Source organism: Nerophis lumbriciformis, linkage group LG32, assembly GCF_033978685.3.
Source record: "Nerophis lumbriciformis linkage group LG32, RoL_Nlum_v2.1, whole genome shotgun sequence".
NCBI lineage: Eukaryota > Metazoa > Chordata > Actinopteri > Syngnathiformes > Syngnathidae > Nerophis > Nerophis lumbriciformis.
The window spans coordinates 17,859,613-17,873,782 of NC_084579.2; the positions used below are offsets into that span (position 1 = coordinate 17,859,613).

The window sequence follows — 14,170 nt, forward strand, 5'->3', positions numbered from 1 at the left end:
TTTTTTTAACATGCTTCAAAACAGCAGCTTGGAATTTGGGACATGCATGAGGAGGTTGAGGTGGGCGGGGTTGAGGTGGGGGGAGGAGGGGAGCGGGGGGTGTATATTGTAGCGTCCCGGAAGAGTTAGTGCTGCTTGGGGGTTCTGGGTATTTGTTCTGTTGTGTTTATGTTGTGTTATGGTGCGGATGTTCTCCCGAAAAGTGTTTGTCATTCTTGTTTGGTGTGGCACATATTTGTAACAGTGTTAAAGTTGTTTATACGGCCACCCTCAGTGTGACCTGTATGGCTGTTGACCAAGTATGCCTTGCATTCACTTGTGTGTGTGAAAAGCCGAAGATATTGTGTGTCTGGGCCGGCACGTAAAGGCAGTGCCTTTAAGGCACGCTCCAAATATTGTTGTCTGGGTGGAAATCGGGAGAAATTCGGGGGAAGTTCGGGAGAATGGCTGCCCCGGGAGATTTTCGGCAGGGGCACTGAAATTCGGGAGTCTCCCGGGAAAATCGGGAGGGTTGGCAAGTATGACTGGAAGACGAAACTGCTCTGTACTTCTCCCTACGTCCGTGTACCACTCCGTACAGCGGCGTTTTAAAAAGTCATAAATTTTACTTTTTGAAACCGAAACCAATAATTTCCGATATTACATTTTAAAGCATTCATCGGCCGATAATATCGGCAGTCCGATATTATCGGACATCTCTATAAAAACCCACACAGTAAAGACATTTTTTTAAACAAAAAAACAAACATGTCACAAAATGAACTGCTGGAAACACAATCACAATCGCCATATTTAATACCTTCATTACCGTACACAAATGCCATCCTTATTTATGTATCACACACACATCAACAAAGGGTAACCAAAAGGCGGTTTGTTTCTTTACCGTGTGATGTCTCCCAACTACTGGTCTGTAATGCATATAACACAGTATTTGGACAGTTTTTTACAAGTGCTAAAAAATAAGTTCCCATTTTGTGTTGTCATGCTATTAAGTGTACGAAAAAGAAACATAACAGAAATATATATATATATATATATATATATATATATATATATATATATATATATATATATATATATATATATATATATATATATATATATATATATATATATATCATAAATGAAAACAAAGAGGCTCAGTATAATGAAACCCCTCATTACCTTTGACAGTGTTCTCAGTAATTGCCTGAGTAAAAAGCTGCTTTTGATGCCTTTTTATAGGTTCCTGTGCATGCTTTTTCAGGAAGAGCATGCCATACACCACTAAAGGCAAGAGGGTATCTTACTTGTGACTGAGCGAGACTACAAACATGGTGGCCGAGGGGAGCAGTAATAAAAGGTTAGTAAAAGCTGGAGGGCTTATCAACACACAGCAGCTGCTCTTTGAATACCAGTTGTGTAGTATCAGAACACTTATTGTTCTGAAGTTAGTGCACATGTGTGAGAGCCACTTGAATCATTTAGTCAAGAAGTTATTTAAAAGTGAGCAAAATTTCTTGAATCACAATTATAACGAGAAGTTGTCGCCATTTAAAAACTGTTTTTTAAAAATTTAACTTGAAAAAATGTTTTCCATTTGAAAAAATGTATAAAAAAAAGCGCCACATGTTTAAGCCTAATAAGCCACATTAGGAAGGTTAGTGCAGCTTACCTGCTCTGACTTTCTTGTTTTGCCTGGCAACACAGAATCCACCCCTTTCAACATCTAAAAACGTACACCCCAAAGACCGCAGAATAAAAGTCGTGCATTTGAATCCCTCCAGGGGCACGCATATATCCGTCTTGTCTTATCCGGCAGACAGGTTGACAAGGCGGGGGAGCCGCAGCTTGTTTCCGCTTGTCCTTGCAGGCATGCACGTTGCTGCTGTTTGCGCTGAGAGTGTGTGCTGTGCAGAGGTGCAGCAGGACTCCTCTGCAGCAGCCTGTGGGAGGAGGAAAAGGGTGTGGGAGGAGCTCCCAGCAGCAACCATGCAGTCTGACCACCGGTGGCTTTTTAATACCTCCACCGAGAAGGAGGCTAGGTTTTATTTGTGTGCATGAGTGTCGGTTACCAGGATCACGTAAACTCCCAGTGATGAATTCACATTCAATTTAGTGTGCAATGTCATCTAGATTCGGATCAAGGACCTGGCCAGGACATTTATAAGTGGCTAGGGGTGAAATAACTAACCTTCAGTATGGACAATTCAACATTACCTCTAGGTCAGTGTTTTTCAACCTTTTTTGAGCCAAGGCACATTTTTTGCGTTGAAAAAATCCGGAGGCACACCACCAGCAGAAATCATTAAAAAATTAAACTCAGTTGACAGTAAAAAGTTGTTGTCGCAATTGATGGATATGAATTCAAACCATAACCAAGCATGCATCAATATAGCTCTTGTCTCAAAGTAGGTGTGCTGTCACCACCTGTCACATCACGCCGTGACTTATTTGGAGTTTTTTGCTGTTTTCCTGTGTGTATCGTTTTATTTCTTGTCTTGCGCTCCTATTTTGGTGGCTTTTTCTCTTTTTTTGTTTTTTTTCTGTAGCAGTTTCATGTCCTTCTTTTGAGCGATATTTCCCACATCTACTTTGTTTTACCAATCAAGAATATTTCAGTTGTTTTTATCCTTCTTTGTGGGGACATTGTTGATTGTCATGTCCTGTTCGGATGTACATTGTGGACGCTGTCTTTGCTCCACAGTAAGTCTTTGCTGTCGTCCAGCATTCTGTTTTTGTTTACTTTGTAGCCAGTTCAGTTTTAGTTTCGTTCTGCATAGCCTTCCCTAAGCTTCAATGCCTTTTCTTAGGGGCACTCACCTTTGTTTATTAATGGTTTAAGCATTAGACACTTTTTTACCTGCACACTGCCTCCCGCTGTTTCCGACATCTACAAAGCTATTAGCTACCGGCTGCCACCTACTGATATGGAAGAGTATTACATTGTTACTCTGCCGAACTCTAGACAGCACCGACACTCAACAACAACACATAATTTGCAGACTATAATTACTGGTTTGCAAAAAATATCTTTAACCCAAATAGGTGAAACTAGATAATCTCCCACGGCACACCAGACTGTATGTCGCGGCATGCTAGTGGTTGAAAAACACTGCTCTAGGTAATGTTGAAATTTCAAAATGAGCAAAGCAAGTACTTGATAGAAAACACTCAAAAGTAAAGTAAGGCTCCACTTTTCCAAAATGCGCTAGCTTGATGCTAATTTACACGGGCTTTGCCATAGACATGCTACTGATTAGCATTACAAATTTTACATGGTGATTTTAACACCTCCAAAATTGAAAATGATAACTACAACTAATATGTACGTTACAATCAAACCGAAAGTGTGTACTTAATGCAATACCTGTGAACCCGTTCTCAAACAATGGCAATAAAAACTCTTCTGATTCTGATACTTACAGTATAAACATTAAACTGGCACATTCAGATTCATGGCAAAGGCTACTTTCGAACTAGGCAATAAAGTATAAACTGTACACTACTGCCATCCAACGCCTTAGAATGCAAAGTCTACTATATAATACTCACAAATGAGACTCAGAAGTATAATAAAAAACAGATATAACTAAACAGTACAGTTATCATAATCAGCTCATTTTAAAAAATTATGTAAAAAAATTTAGATTTTATTAATAAACAACAATTGCCGAAAATTGGTACCGTCGATATAACCTTTGTATCAGTTCATATGTGAAAGGTACCCATCCCTACCATAATCTGAATCCTGATCAGTTTTGTAACACAGATCGGTGAACAGATTTTGACGAGAAGCTTTGGATCAGATTTTGTAAATTGATATCAGAATCAGAATCAGAATCAGAATCAGCTTTATTGTCATTACGCAAGGTAACGAGATTGAGGCCATTCCATACAGTGCGATGTGTGCATGCTAGAAAAATACAGTGCGATGTGTGCATGCTAGAATATGGCTTGAATACGGAATGTTGCTTCAATATAAACTGGGTGAATGGATTGACTTTTGATCATGATCCATATCTGGATTGGTTTTGTAACACAGAAACTACTCATCAATTGTTATCATATTTGGTGTGTGTTGCTTTTAAAAAGACACCAGTGAATCCAGATAATTGCTTATATCCAGATCCAAGGTCAGGATCCGGAGCAAATTAAACTCAATTTGTGAGTGGATTTTGCTGAATTTTGTAATGAGAATGTTCTTGTGTTGCTTCAGTGTAGAAGATGAATTGATTACATTTTGATTAGGATCAATGTTAACAAATTACATGTGTGTAGCTTCAAAAGTGTAAATGAACTGACAAACTTGTGATCCTGATCCCAGATTTAAAATGTATTATGCTGATCAAAATTGGGTTTGCGGTCTAGCAGGCTTCTTGCCAGGGATTTTGTCTTAATGGTTAGCATGTGGAAGTTTTTAATGAATGAATTGATGCCACACATGAAACAATTATGGGCTCTTTGTGCAGTTTTAAGTCTAAGTAATCACCATGAAGTCTTTGATGTGGTGGCTAGCTGGAAGGGGTTTTTCACCCCCTTTCCACCCCCCTTTTTCTACCCCCTATGGACTACTTTGAATGCCCTGAGTCAAGTTGGGCATACTCTTAGAATTTGAAAAAAAACCTTAACAATAGGGTTGCACCTTGGATGGTAACACTGAAAAGTTTGTACCACTAAAAGTACATTGATATGCTGTAAGTACAACAATGTTTGTATCCAGATGGTCTGTGTGCACCATGTGTCGGGGTCTACGTGAATGGATTAGTGGTGCAGCAGTGACAAGGGCCAGGAAAGCAGCGAGTATATCTGCCCTGACAAGACCACCTGTCGAATTAGCAATACAGTAGTTTTGTCTGTATGGTGCAACACCATGTGCTTCGCAGCGATATATGAAAAAGAGAACTTTTCAGGTACTCGATTACCATACTTGCCAACCCTCCCGATTTTTCCGGGAGACTCCCGAATTTCAGTGCCCCTTTCGAAAATCTCCCGTGACAACCATTCTCCCGAATTTCTCCCGATTTTCACCCGGACAACAATATTAAGGGCGTGCCGTGATGGCACTGCCTTTAGCGTCATCTACAACCTGTCGACGCGTCCGCTTTTTCGCCATACAAACAGCGTGTCGGCCCAGTCACATGTTGTATGCGGCTTCTGCATACACACGAAAGTGACTGCAAGACATACTTGATCAGCGGCCATACAGGTCACACTGAGGGTGGCCATATAAACAACTTTAACACTGTTACAAATATGCGCCACACTGTGAACCCACACCAAACAAGAATGACAAACCCATTTCGGGAGAACATCCGCACCGTAACACAACATAAACACAACAGAACAAATACCCAGAGTCCCCTGCATCCCTAACTCTTCCGGGCTACATTATACACCCCCACTACAGCCCCCCCAACCCTGCCCCGCGCCCCCACAGCTCAACACCCTGTTAATAGCACTGATGCAATAATCCCCATGCTATGAATATAATGAAAATAAAATGAAAATAATAAAGCATATATATATGTATGTATGTGTGTATATATATATATGTATGTATGTGTATATATATATATATGTATGTATATATATGTATGTATATATATATATATATATATATATATATATATATATATATATATATATAAGTATAAATAAAACTAGAATTAAGGAATAATAAAAATGTGAACATAAAAAAACATAAATACAAATGTTTTTTTTTTGACTGCCTCATTTTCTAGTCCAAACACCAGTGGGATGGCTAATTGTCGAGAAACTGCTTTCACTTAAAAAAAAAAAAAAAAAAAGCCGTTCATAAGACTCGATTCGTTCATTATAGTCACATCTCAATAACATTATTATGCATGCCGCATGATGTTTTTTTTTTTTTTTTTTTTTAAAGGTATTTGCGGTAAAGTTAAATAATTAAAACAATAAAAAGGCATAATAAAAATGGAAAAAACATATAATGTTTTTTTTTTGACTGCCACGTTTTCTAGACACCATGATCACAACGTCTGTCAATGTCAGGTTTAAGGTCGGTATAGGTTTGATATTTTGGAGCCCAGGTATGATGGATCAGGTCCTTTGCCTACATGCACAAGCTCTGTCTTCGGCCAGCTTATCATCAGGCCTAACTTTTTGGACTCCTCGTCAAACACACTGAGGACTTCGTAGAGCTGGTCAGCAGGGTTGTGTCATCTGCGTATTCGAGGTCCTTGAGGGTGTAGTTACCAAGTGGCACCCCGGGGATCCCTTCGCAGACACGTGACATCAAGTGGTCAATGACGCAATTAAAGAGCTCAAGAGCCACGACACAGCCCTACCTTACCCTACTGTTTATGGGGAACCACTCAGAGTCCCGACCATTCACTCGTACGCAGCTGTCTAAAGAGTGTGATGATTTTGGTTGGGGCTCCAAGGGACTTCAGGATGTTCCAGAGGGTCCCATAGTCCACTTTGTCAAAGGCAGCCTTAAGGTCAATAAAGGCGATGAAGAGGTGCCGGTCCTTTCTGAACTCCCGGGCCTTTTCTATAATGAGCGAGAGAGCAGAGATGTGATCGATGGTGGAACGGTTGGGCATGAATCCGACTTGTCGTTGGCGGCGTCCACTTTGGTTGCAGGTAAAGCGCGGGTGAAAAGTTTACCGGGGATGGAAAGGAGGGTGATGCCTCTGTGGTTGCTGTAGGTCAGCTGATTTACCCTGTGTTTTCAGAAGGGAAGTAAAATGCCCCGCCTCCAGTCATCTGGCAGCAACTCAGAGACCCCCAAACGGTTAATAATTTGTGAGAGCCATAGAATTATGACTACCACTAAGAAAAAAACAACAACAAACCAAGACTGAAGTTTAAGGTCAGAAAATTACTTAAATGTTGGAGGAATGGGCCACCACACAAAATAATTTTCCTTGGTTGAACAAGTCATGTGGGGGAAGACTATTGTTGCCATATTTCATGCACAATGTCGGCCTGTATCCCTTAAAAAAAGAAAAAGGTTAATTAACAGATTTATTCAAAAATGTGTCCTTTAAAATGGTTCCTTGCCTAAATAATGGATAATTCGTAAGACTACAGTTAATGTCAATGTACAGCAGTACCTCAACTTAAGAGTGTCCCAACTCAAGAGTGTTTTGTGATAAGAGCTGTCTCTCAGCTTATAAAGTGCAACTCCCTAAGATCTGCCCAAAACATCTGGTCTTACTTGCTAGCATTAACTTATAGGTAGAGATCGACATAACTTTGTTTTTCCAACCATGGGAAGGAAGAAAGTGATATGAAGGACAGTGGATGATATTCGTTGAATTAAACAAAGAAATCATCACCAACTTCACAAAGCTAGCTAACTGCGAAACTAAACAGTTAGCTAGTTTGCACCATACTGAAGCAAAATGAGTCTAACGCCAGCCAAGAATGTTAAAATAATATCCAAATAGCAGACATTTATCCATGAAAATACAAAGAAGCTGAAAGGACATACTGTATAAGTCCACTCTCCCAGGTAAATGTTGTACATTATTATGACATTACTTCATTAAACTACTGTAGTTGTTTGGGGCACATTGTATTGTATTGTTTTTCAGACAACATTTATATCTAGAAATATGTTTTTCTTTTTTGTAACATATTAAAATTGTGCTCTTTTAGGGGCGGGCAAGCACCAATTAAATTGATTTCAATTCAATTTGCAACACTGATTTAAAATATTAATGTTTTGAGGTATATAAAAGCTCTGTCACAGAACCAAATAGGCTCGTAAGTTGAAGTACTACTGTATGGTCATTTGCGTTGAAGCGTCATAACATAAGAGTATCACTCAATTACAGTTTATTTGTATAGCCCTTAATCACAAGTGCCTCAAAGGGCTTCACAAACCATAACATCTCCTGATCTGAACCCACATCCGGGCAAAGAAAAACTCAAAAAGCCCAATATAGGGAAAAAAAGAAACTTTGAAAAGGGTGTGCAGATGTGGGGACCCCTCTCCTGGGTGACCAGCTGCAATGGATGCTGATTGGGTACAATTATTGAATTATTACATTCATGATAATGTAAGAGTCTAGTACATCTGCAAGCCAGCAGAGGGTCATAGGGGGTTTTCTTCCATGTAGACAATTCAACAACGCAGAGACGTCACCAACTGATGCATAGAGGAGTGGTCTACCCCGGGTCACGACTTAGGACAGTTAGAGCCTCTTTCTGACTGGTACCTCTCCAGAGATTATCCGTGGCCACCTGGTAATCGCTCCATGCAGGACAGGGGGGCAGAAAAGAAAAGCAGCAGGTCAACTGGTATAACAGGGTTCTATTTAGTTTCTAAAGTATGTAAATTTGTTGAATTGCTGAATTCCCCCAGGGATCAATAATGTACTTTCTATTCTATCTATTCTATTCTAAATTAGTTTTATGGTTAAGACTTGAATGCTTCCACTGATGTAGAATCTCTTACTGTCCAGAGTACTGGACACCGGATAGAAACCGCTGTGGATCCTGCAGACTTTTTTTGGGCTCTGAGGAACGCAGATTTCTGGACGGAACGTGGGGTGTAATACAATCAGCAAGATAAGATGGTGATAGACCGTCTAGATCATACTTGCCAACCCTCACGGATTCTCCGGGAGACTCCCGAAATTCAGCGCCTCTCCCGAAAACCTCCCGGGAGATATTTTCTCCCGAAAATCTCCCGAAATTCAGGCGGAGCTGGAAGCCACGCCCCCTCCAGCTCCATGTGGACCTGAGTGACTTGTCGACAGCCTGTATTCACGTCCGCTTTCCCACAATATAAACAGCGTGCCTGCCCAATCACGTTATAACTGTAGAATGATGGAGGGCGAGTTCTTGGTACCTTATGTGGGTTTATTGTTAGGCAGTTTCATTAACGTCCTCCCAGCGCGGTAACAACACACAACAACAGCAGTCATGTTTTATTCTACCGTAAAGCAGTTCGTCTGCTGTAAACAGCAATGTTGTTGTAATATATTGAGTTGGAGGCAATAACCAGGCGAGGTGATGAAGTACGTCTCTTTACTGTAGACTTCAGAACAGACTCACACACTTGACGTCAGGTGCGCAACACCACGTAAATCGTTGGCCAACCAAAAAGTAACCCCAGTACGCTATAGCCAACATTCACCAGGAGATGGCAACAGACAAACATAGATCACTCTATTACATTCCTCCCCTTTTAGAAATGTAGAAGTTACTCAAAATAAATAAACAACCCAACCAAAAAAATGCAGCAGCTCAATTAAAAAACTGTACTTAAGCCACATTCTTTTTTTTTTTTTTTTTTAGTACTGAACTCTTAACCCTCATTTGTAAACAATAACATGCTTATTATACAAACAGTATTTGTACACCTTTAACACAGATTTGTATACTGTCTTCAGAGATTCCGTTTTTTTTGGTGGTACTCGAAACCTTTTTGGGTACCTGCGAAAGGGTGTTCAGCATGGTTAGAAAAATAGTGACAGAGAATAGAACAAGGATGGATAATTCAACCCTTAACTCAACAATGAGTAGATGAGTGTTATGTGTGTGTATATGTGTAAATAAATGAACACTGAAATTCAAGTATTTATTTTATTTATATACATATATATATATATATATATATATATATATACCGTATTTTCCGCACTATAAGGCGCACCGGATTATTAGCCGCACCTTCTATGAATGACATATTTCATAATTTTGTCCACCAATAAGCCGCCCCGGACTAAAAGCCGCGCCTACGCTGCGCTAAAGTGAATGTCAAAAAAACGCTGCGCTAAAGTGAATGTCAAAAAAACAGTCAGATAGTTCAGTCAAACTTTAATAATATATTGAAAACCAGCGTTCTAACAACTCTGTCCCAAAATGTACGCAAATGTGCAATCACAAACATAGTAAAATTCAAAATGGTGTAGAGCAATAAATAGCAACATAATGTTGCTCGAACGTTAATGTCACAACACACAAAATAAACATAGCGCTCACCTTCTGAAGTTATTCTTCATTCGTGAATCCTTCGAATTCTTCGTCTTCGGTGTCCGAATTGAAAAGTTGCGCAAGCGTGGGATCCAAAAATGGCCGGCTCCGCCTCGTCGAAGTCATCGGATTCAGTGTCGCTGTTGTTGTGCAGCAGTTCTGTGAATCCTGCCTTCCGGAAAGCTCGGACCACAGTTGTGACCGAAACTATCTGCCCAGGCATTTACGATCCACTGGCAGATGTTGGCGTATGTCGACCGGCGCTATCTGCCCGTCTTAGTGAAGGTGTGTTCGCCTTCGGAGCTGTGTGAAAAAAGCCACCCGGCCTCTTCGCGTAAACTTCCCTTAACCACTCGCTCATCTTTTCTTCATCCATCCATCCCTTCGAGTTAGCTTTTATGATGACGCCGGCTGGAAAGGTCTCTTTTGGCAAGGTCTTCCTTTTGAATATCACCCTGGGTGGAAGTTAGCATGGCAAGCTAGAACCACAGTGAAGGATGACTTCTCATTCTCTGTGGTGCGAATATTCACCGTACGTGCTCCCGTTCCACAGTGCAGTTCACAGGAATATCAGTTGCTGTGAAATACGGTAGTAATCCGTGTGCGGATGGAGAGATTGCGTCTTTTTATGAACCGGATCCTTGTCCTTTGTAGGAGCCATTTTGTGGTCTTTACAGATGTAAACAGGAAATGAAACGTACGGTGATATCCGCGCGTTTTTTCTTCTTCTTCCGGGGGCGGGTGAAGCGCTTCCTGTTCTATGGGGGCGGGTGAAGCGCTTCCTGTTCTATGGGGGCGGGTGCTTTCCTTGGCGGTTGCTTGCGTAGAAGAAGAAGCGCTTCCTGTTCTACCGGGAAAAAAGATGGCGGCTGTTTACCGAAGTTGCGAGACCGAAACTTTATGAAAATGAATCGTAATAAAGCGCACCGGGTTATTAGGCGCACTCTCAGCTTTTGAGAAAAATTGTGGTTTTTAGGTGCGCCTTATAGTGCGGAAAATACGGTATATATATATATATATATATATATATATATATATATATATATATACTGTATATAATATATATATATATAATAAATATATATATATAGCTAGAATTCACTGAAAGTCAAGTATTTCTTATATATATATATATATATATATATATATGAAATACTTGACTTGGTGAATTCTAGCTGTAAATATACTCCTACCCTCTTGGCCACGCCCCCAACCACGCCCCCCACCCCCCACCTCCCGAAATCGGAGGTCTCAAGGTTGGCAAGTATGTTTAGACGTGAGTAGTAAAACCTTACCATCTTACCTACACAGGAAGCCAGTGCAGGTGAGCCGGTATAGGCGTAATATGATCAAACTTTCTTGTCCTTGTCAAAAGTCTAGCAGCCGCATTTTGTACCAACTGTAATCTTTTAATGCGGAGAAACAAAAATAATTTGTATCACCTTCAGCGGCAGTAGGGAGTCGATATGTCCAATTTTTCTTGAAATGCATTCCTTTCATTGGACAGCTACGATACATGTTTGTTTCGCCGTTTTCATGGAAACGGTAAAGCTGTCAATTTCCAACCTTAGCAACTGTTTGCGAGACTTCAAAGACGCTGTTGCTATGTAAACAACAGACCAAAGTGACAGTTTTTGGTCAAACGCGGTTCACTGCACTTCAGAACATACTTTGCAGTCTTGTGTTGTAACATGGCATGCAGCCTATCCTATAAATCTCATCTTTTACAACATTTACTTGAATGAATTTCACGCGGTTGTCTGTGAGGTGAAAATGAAGTGGCAGCTGGAGGAGAGCCAGGTTCATGAAATATTCCTGACACCTCTGTGGCATGTGTGACTTTTTTATTCCTCCACTTTTCTTCCTAAGCGGCACAATCGAACACACAAATGAGTCAGCTTGGAACGTGCCGTGTTGCGTGTACCTGAATTCTAAGGTCGAGCCTGCCGCACTTGGCCTTTTCCCTCTCTGAATTATTAAAGGGACATTCATCGCAAATTCAATTCTGCGAGAAGAGAAGAGGATTTTAATGCAAAGTGGCAACAAATTGACTTGTAATGATAGCAGGTCAGACAGACTTTTGAATACCCTTGAGAGGATAAGCGAGAGTGCTTAGAGAGCAAATTAATCAAGTGAGATTATAATTTTGTAAAAGCTTGCAACAGACTGATGAACTCCTCCAGGGTGTACTAGCACCACTATCTATGAAATACAGTGTGGACAAATGCAGTGTCATGCTTCGCCATATTTAAATGCAACTTGACATTAATCCTTTTGTCTGATCTATGTTAACCTTGAACTATGTACGCATGCACGGTAAGCGCTTATTGCACAGAGAGAGGTTGACACTGTTTACGGCTGTTAAATCAAATCAAATCAACTTTATTTATAAAGCATTTAAAAATTACCACAAATGTCAATTAATGAATGACAGGGCACTTCATATCAAACCTTACCACATATTCCTAGCCCTTTCATCTCCATCACTGATAATAATTCAATTGGTTCTTGAACAGGGTTCGTAAATAGAAAAGTTTGTACATTTCTCCAAAAGAAACAATGTAAACAGGAGTAATGGGTACCAGCCTCGACAAAAGTCCCTATTTTAGTAACCCATTATAAAGTGCTATACACTACTGTATTTTAAACAAACATAACAAGGGGGTGATGGATCAACTTTCTATTTATTAAAGAAGCTAAACTGTCCTCCTATGCAGCCGCCCTGCACACGCGCACACACTGTCACTAGCCTTCTGGTGCAATCACAGTTTGCATCTCAAAACTTCTTTACTTTAACAGCCAAGTCACTACAAAATGATTAGGAATACAAAATAAAATCCACTTTACCCTTTTGGTTAATGTTCTTGGTGTGCAGCGGAAGAAAAGGGGAGGGGAGCAGTGTCGACAACTCTGTGGATACTTCTTGAATGTTTTAAACCACACATCGCTTATCCATTGCTTTCTCTTTGGACTTATTTTGAGCCGGCAAACCTAGAAAAATGCTGCGAAAATGACTTTAAAAAACACTTAAAAAGCCCACATACTACAGCTTGTTTTGTACAACATGTATGTACTCTTGTAAGAGAGTAGCCATAGTCAAGCCTGGTCACATGACATGACCTCTCACCCGAAGCCCAAGCGAGGAGGTCACATTGTTTGGTCGGGGCTAATTGACAAAGCAGGTATTGTGCTCCTTTTTCAGTTTACTTCACTCTGTCACTTCCCATCACCACAGAAGGGCCCGTAAAAACATCCTGACCTGACACCAAAAGGTGTTTGTTTGCTTCACCAGCCACCCCAACTTTTGAAGTGTTTAACCGCATAAGTTTGCCACTGTACAGCTTTTGATGAGGCTTGTGTTTTTTAATTGCGGGCTGTGTAGTGGCTATAAGTTACCTAAGGTTTAAAATTTTATTTTTATTATTATTATTATTTTTTACAAAAAAGTGCCACCAAATTCAATGTAAAGTGGCCAGAATATGAATTTTAGTAATCATAAAATCTGTCAATATTCACTTAAAAACGATTATTTTTGTATTAGTTTACATTTGTTGAGTGTAAAGTAAAGATTGGCTGATACACATACAAATCATCAGTGGACAAGATGAATCATAACAATGCATCATTATTATGACGATATTATTCATTATTCACATTATGTTACAAACCCCGTTTCCATATGAGTTGGGAAATTGTGTTAGATGTAAATATAAACGGAATACAATGATTTGCAAATCCTTTTCAACCCATATTCAGTTGAATATGCTACAAAGACAACATATTTGATGTTCAAACTGATAAACATTTTTTTTTTTTGCAAATAATCATTAACTTTAGAATTTGATGGCAGCAACACGTGACAAAAAAGTTAGGAAGGGTGGCAATAAATACTGATAAAAGCTGAGGAATGCTCATCAAACACTTATTTGGGACATCCCCCAGGTGTGCAGGCTAATTGGAAACAGGTGGGTGCCATGATTGGGTATAAAAACAGCTTCCCAAAAAAGGCTCAGTCTTTCACAAGAAAGGATGGGGCGAGGTACACCCCTTTGTCCACAACTGCGTGAGCAAATAGTCAAACAGTTTAAGAACAACGTTTCTCAAAGTGCAATTGCAAGAAATTTAGGGATTTCAACATCTACGGTCCATAATATCATCAAAAGGTTCAGAGAATCTGGAGAAATCACTCCACGTAAGCGGCATGGCCGGAAACCAA

At 40.1% G+C, this 14,170-nt stretch overlaps 1 protein-coding gene across 1 annotated transcript in view; it reads right to left on the reverse strand.

Moving 5' to 3' along the window:
* LOC133575003 (inactive tyrosine-protein kinase PRAG1-like) overlaps positions 1–1,882 on the reverse strand; it is a 35,667-nt gene extending 33,785 nt beyond the window's left edge. Inside the window, exon 1 of the mRNA XM_061927447.2 lies at positions 1,658–1,882. The gene's annotated coding sequence lies outside the window, so the exon portion shown is untranslated. The remainder of the gene's footprint in view (positions 1–1,657) is intronic.
* Positions 1,883–14,170: the final 12,288 nt, after the last annotated feature.